Here is a 6,006-nt window from a genome sequence, read left to right on the forward strand (position 1 = left end):
TGGCATGGGCACACACAGTGTTTCCTAAAGCTATTTACATTTGGACAGCAATTAAGGCCCTGAAACCTTAATAGTTGATAGAAGAATTTGACTATAGGTTCCAACAACAGTATCTTGCCTTTGGAGAAATAAAAGCTGTATAATAAAGCAGAGACTGGATCTTCTAATGTACTGCAATGGCAGGTATGTTGAGGCAGAACTTAAGTGCTGAGTACAATTTAGTTAAAGGGTATCATATGCAGAGAGATACTAGCTGCTTGTTTGTTACAGCTAAATTGTGCCTTACTGGAGTCAGACATATTTACATTCTCGGAGGATTTTTAACTGGAGTAATCAGTCCAATTGAAATACAGAAGACTATACTAGTAGATCAAAATCAGCATCTTCAGATCTCAGCAGCTGATAGAATTCTGGTTAAGGTTTGATTTTATTATTTCACCTTTATATTGATACATACTCAGGTCTGCATCTGTCACAGCTCCATAGAATACATATTTTAGAGGTATTTTGCAGAAATGGGAACTCAACTCATGTGACTTGAGTTCAAGTTGCAAAAATCAGCATTTTTTTGCTGACTCATGTGGAAGACTCAGGAAAAACTCTCATGTCAAGGGCCCTGACTTTGTACTCAGTCCCCACACCTGCAGACTTGAGTCTGTCTGTGCTTGCTTACTATTTTCACAGTGTGAAAAACCTAGTGAGGCCCTATGAGTGGCAGGGTTCATGTTTACTTTTGCATCAGGTGGGAGGGTGTTCTCTTGCCCATCTCTAAAGGAAATGATGATCACTGGATGAAGGATAGGTGGTCTGGTTTTTCTTTTTGGAAGAGAGAGGGGATTTTTGCCTTGAAATTGACTGGAGAGGCCCAGGGTAGAGTAGTAGAGGTTTATAGCAATCATACTTTCCAACCTCATGGCTGCTGTGAGCTCCATATTGGGGGGGGGGGAGGAAAGCCACATCGAATGACAGGTGGCAGTGGGACTACTGAGTAGAGCTACAAAGGACTGGGTTGTCCTGCTAAGCCTTGCAACTGCTGTGTGAGACCCTCCTTGCTCTGGCTGTTTCTGGCCCTGCTCTCACAGTCCATCCCACCCCCTCCTGCCTTGTTTACAGATGGGTCAGGGCAGCACAAGAGTATTTAAAGAGAACTCTGACACACACAGGCACCAGCCTTTTTTCCCCCATTGCTGAGTTTTTTTTTTCCAAGGGAACAGATACTCAAGGCTGAGTCATGAAAACGCTCCAAGTGATGTGGAAATTTCCCCCATTAGGATTCATTTTTAATGAGTTGGGGGGGAAGATGTGTGACTTGACTCACGCTGTGCTGGATTTTGGTATTTTGATATCTAATTCAGATAGATCTCACCCTCTGATAAGTGGGGTAGGGGATAAAATTTAAGGGTGTGTGAAATTAGTTGAAAACAGCTTACTGTTTCTGCAGCAGCAAAAAGCCAAAAAAGCCATTTACCTTCTCCAAACAGGAAGAAAGATGACAGTGTTTATAAAAATTGTAGGGTTTGTGAGGAGTACAGTGCTACACTTCCATAGCAGCAGCCCTCAGACTACAGTTCCCTTAAGTACCTTCTCTTCCACTTTGGAGAAGTTAAAATTGCTATTGTTTTTTGTTTGCTGTTGCTGCATCCTGCTTCTCAGCCTAGTCCCACCCCCATGTCACCAAGCAGTTGCCATATTGTGTATAAGTCAACCCCTATTTTCAGGATCAGTTTTAAGGCATACATTTTTACTTATACATGAATATATAAGGTAGATGAAGATGTGTAAAGGTCCCTCCCACTGCAGTAGGGACTTCACTGTGGTCAAAAAATTGTAGAATTAAGAAAGGGGGCTTGGAGCAAGCAAATATTTTAGTTTAGGGAAACTTCAAAGCCTCTGGCATCAAAATCAGCATCTTCAGATGTAAAATACATACAGTAGCCAATTATAGGTGGCCAATGCTATATAAAAATGACACAAATATATACTGGGCCTGTAAGCCCCTTCCATGGTGTAGCTAATAGTTCCATCACTTACACCATGCCTTTCTGCTATGATAGAATGCAGGGCAGCCTATACATGTTGCCAGGTATTCAGTCTAGGCACTGAGTGCAGATTAGCCTCAGCAAACTGGCTATAGCAAGAGTTGCAGATGTTAGAATAAAATCTGACTAAAAGGGGAAACCCCCTTCAAGCAGATTCATTAAAAATTACTTTTCCACAAGAGGAGTTTCCCCACTTACAGGTATGTCCCTATATCTATGGGGGTTCTGTTCCAGAAACCCCACCCTGCACAGGTAATGGGACCTCTGCTCCCCTTACCTCCAAAGGGGCTTCTGAGCCACCAGAGGCCATATACATCTGTCTGCAGCTTCTAAGGGTTCAGTATGATTGTAGGAGGTGAAAAGTCACTTCCAGTTTTGAAAAACACAAGTGACATTTTTATGCCTTTAAAAGGCATAACACCTCCTGCACTTCCCTCACCCTCAAAGTCTTTTAAAAGCATAAAAAGTCACTTTGGCTTTTTTCAGGGGAAAAAAAAAAGACTTTTCACCTCCTACAGTCATTCATAGGCCAGCAGAGGTAACAGGCAGATGCATGCAGCCTCTGCTGGGCTCAGAAAACCATCTGGTGACAAGGGGAGTTCTGCTTGCCACTGGGGGCCCACAGACCCAATCCATGGTTAACTCAAAGCATGGATATGGGGGCCCTCATATTAAACAATACCTTATCCCAGTGGTTCCCAGCTTACCTGGCTTATGACACCCCTGCAGCCTTTTTGCAGCTCAGCTGGGCACCACCATCTTGGTTCTCGTGAATTCTCATGAGCTCCAACATGGCAGCACCCAAAAATCTCATAAGTTCATAACCATTATCTGTTAAGGAGCAGAAGAACTGCTGCTAAATTCCCTATTATGCAGACCTTTTTTCCAAATCACAAGCAACTGAGGTCAGAAGTCTTATTTCTAAATAACACTTATGTTGTAAGAAAACTTATACTTGGAATATAGTAGATGTCAGAATCTATTCAACTTCAGCTTGTAGTTACCTACTGTAGTTTCCTTCCCTGTAGATATGAGAAGATAAATGCGTGCACTTGAGGACTTTTGCCTGAACCTTGATTAACTGAAAACATCTTCTATACTCTTGCAAGCTGTTACAGTAACTTCTTGTACAGGCCAAGAGTTAATCACTGCTTCCCATTCTAAGCAGTATGAGTGCTACTGAACCTTTAAGAACTAGACAGAAGTAGTCTTCACTGTCTTAAACAGTAGCAAGGCAGTAATAAGGGTGACTACTTATTGCTCCCATACTTTTCTCTGTAGTACAGATCTATAGAAAACCATGTACTTACCACCACCCCCAGGGCAATATCAATATCCGATTCAGAGTGAATCCTTTCCCCCCCATCAAATATGAAATATAGGAAACACACAGACCACTAATGAAAAAAGTGTATTAAAATGTTCACAAGAGTACAATAGAAAACATGTAAATATCCAACATGATGTGTGTCCAACTTAAAAGCAAGTCATAACAGAGTATGCTACCAATGATTTCTGCTTTAATTTTACAAAGACCATGTAGAATAAATCCATTCCCCCCAATTATACACCCATTTAATAGGTGTTTACCCCTTTCTCCCCCACCCCACCAATCTAGCAGCATTGTAGTATGGTGCCCTTGTAGTGGTGCTTTCCAAAAAGGAGCAAACTGCTTAAGGAGTCTTTTCCGTACAACAGCTGCTTTTGAGGAAGTGATAAGGGAAGAAACAAGACTATACAACTTCATACAAAGTTCAATTCCAGTTTTTCAAAAGTGCAGAAATAAAAGTAGAAAAGGGCTCAATAACTGCATTATATAGAATTCTACAGAGTAAAGGGAGACCTTGAGAAGTTGGTCTGAGGTTTGGGGAGTAAAGTTTCACAGCTGGGAGTCTTATCAGATGATGATTGCCTTTCACAAAAAAGGGCATTTGAAGTACAGCACCATAGAAAAGTTACCCTTACACATGCTAAGGCATTCTGTAGATTCTAACTAGGAAACAGGTTTCAAGAAAGGAAAACAGGATTCTTATTTCCAACTGATTTTTGAGTGGTCATCTGTGCAGTCAATTTAATGGGATCTGCACAGAGCTACTTGCTGAAAATTCTATACCAGTGGCTCCCAAAGTCCTATTGGCAAGGGGAGGTCCCAACAGTGTCACAGCAAACAAGGTTTGTTTTTTTAAAACTTATGGGGGGTATGCTGGCCTCCAGGAGGCTGGTAGCCCCCTCTGTGGGCCTACCCACTGGTCCAAATAGCTGATTGGCAACTGGAGCCCGCTTCCGGTTTTCACACGATAACGAGGAATAGGCACCAATTGAAGCTATTTGGAGCAACTATCTTTAAGTCAAGGGCCATGGTAATGGACATGCTTAGGGCATAGCCAATGCCTTCCTGCTCATTTCCTTCCAACCATCCCTGAATATACAAACTGAAATGAGAACACTAACAAGTGACAGTGGGGTAGGGGGCACTATGTAACGGCACAATGACCACTGAAAGATCAATTATAGGTAAGCAGCATTGTGGTCTGCACAGTTGAAGGAATGAGAGATTAGTAAGCTGATACACTTGGAAGGGGATGCAGAGTTGTCATGTGAAGAGTCCCTGCAATATAGTCCTATTCTCAAGTATACATCCAAACAGTATTCTGTTGATGTAGTTAGGAATAACCCACACAGCAGCTTTGCATTGTTCTTCCAGAAGTAGACTTCTCGTCATGGCAGCAGTTAGCTACAAACTGCTACGTTCTAGGGGCAATAGGGGTTGTTATAAACAGTTCTGCCCTGTTCTTGCAAAAGCAAACCTTTTGGAATGGCCACATGTTATGAATGCTCTTAACACAGCAGTGATTGCAAAGGGGTTGAGCTATTTTGTTCATTAAGGAGAGTGTCTTAACACTATTTTACTGTCTTGTAGAGCAGGTAAACAAAGCTATGACTAGTTGGGGGGATACAAAAGGGGAGAGTCCCTTTAAACATCTAAGGCACAGAAGATTCCTCCATGTCATTAAAAGGTGACGGAAAGACATGACCATGACTTGGGTGAGACACTGAGAACACCTTGCAAGAACATAAGAGACGAGATAGCAAGATACTGGTCGTTCCACCAAAGTAAGGTTAAGGGTGATCTGCACAGAAAAATACACAATCTGCTAGTCCCTTAAATATGGTGATGGTTCAGAAAGAGACAGGTCAACTGAGGCAGGGAATATAAGACATGTGACTCAAAAAGGTTTTCCTATCAAGTACAAAACTGAAAGGCAATCATACAGGATGTAAAGAAAGCTATGGAAGTGAAGAAAAAGACGACCATCTCCCGTCCTGCTGAGGCAGTTAAAGAGTGGGTTGAAGAAGCCATCATCGTGGGATGTTTGATTGTTTCCAGAGAGCAGTTCTAAAGGTTATAGGGTCAACTTTTAACATGCCTGTCTAGTGGGAAAAAAATAGATTGCATGCATTCACATGGTGCCAGATGCCAGTTAGCTGTAAGTTGCATAGCTGCCTATGCAGCGGTATATCTTTACAAAGAAAAAGAGGTGAAGCAAGGGTGATGTAACAGAGAGAGGGCAATTTTATTCTGGCTTGACCAGGCTGTGTCCTGAAGAAATTTTCCCTCAGAATGGAGAACTGAAGGCTGCTGTAAGAATGGCAGAAAACTGAGCAGGGGGCATGCTAAGGTCTTCCTTCAAAGTTGGAGATAGCTGTAACCAAAACTGTCAGCTAGAAATTTAAAATTTTCCAAAGGTTGTTCTGCACAGGCAGAGATCTCATTAGTGTGACTGCACAGGGACCACAAAGAAGAAAACACTACCACCCATCATATCCAAAATCTTGGGTTTTATATGGTTGAGGAGATACAAGAATACCGTAAACTCTGGACTTGAGACTTATCTATTGAGGCTTATCTATTGATTAAACACCTCCAAATCAACTAACAGTATAGAAAAAGGAAAATGTTTGAGTT

Source organism: Tiliqua scincoides, chromosome 3 (genome assembly GCF_035046505.1).
Source record: "Tiliqua scincoides isolate rTilSci1 chromosome 3, rTilSci1.hap2, whole genome shotgun sequence".
Taxonomy (NCBI): domain Eukaryota; kingdom Metazoa; phylum Chordata; class Lepidosauria; order Squamata; family Scincidae; genus Tiliqua; species Tiliqua scincoides.